Raw genomic sequence first — 535 nt, forward strand, 5'->3', positions numbered from 1 at the left:
GAAGTGCAGCAGACAGTTTAGTCAGCTGTGTAATCTACAGACTCACATGCGAACACACACTGGGGAGAAACCCTACAAGTGTGTGGAGTGCAACAGGCAGTTCAGTCAGCTGAATAGTCTGAAGAGACACATGCGGACTCACACAGGAGAAAGGCCCTATAGGTGTGAGGAGTGCAGCAGGCAGTTCAGTGACCTTGGTGATCTGAGGAAACACATACACACTCACACAGGGGAGAAACCTTACAGGTGTGAGGAGTGCAGCAAGCAGTTCAGTCAGTTGATTGATCTGAAGAGACACATGCGCACTCACACACGGGAGAAACCCTACAGGTGTGAGGAATGCAGCAAGCAGTTCAGTCAACAGAGTAATCTGAACAGACACATGCGTACGCACACAGTTGAGAAACCCTACAGTTGTGAGGAGTGCAGCAAGCAGTTCAGTCGTCTGAGTAATCTGAAAACCCACATGCGGACCCACAAGGGAGAAAGTCAACCATAACAGCTATGGTGAGCAGTAAAGTATGACATGCAGTTG

The sequence above is a fragment of the Branchiostoma floridae genome, chromosome 14 (assembly GCF_000003815.2).
Source record: "Branchiostoma floridae strain S238N-H82 chromosome 14, Bfl_VNyyK, whole genome shotgun sequence".
NCBI lineage: Eukaryota > Metazoa > Chordata > Leptocardii > Amphioxiformes > Branchiostomatidae > Branchiostoma > Branchiostoma floridae.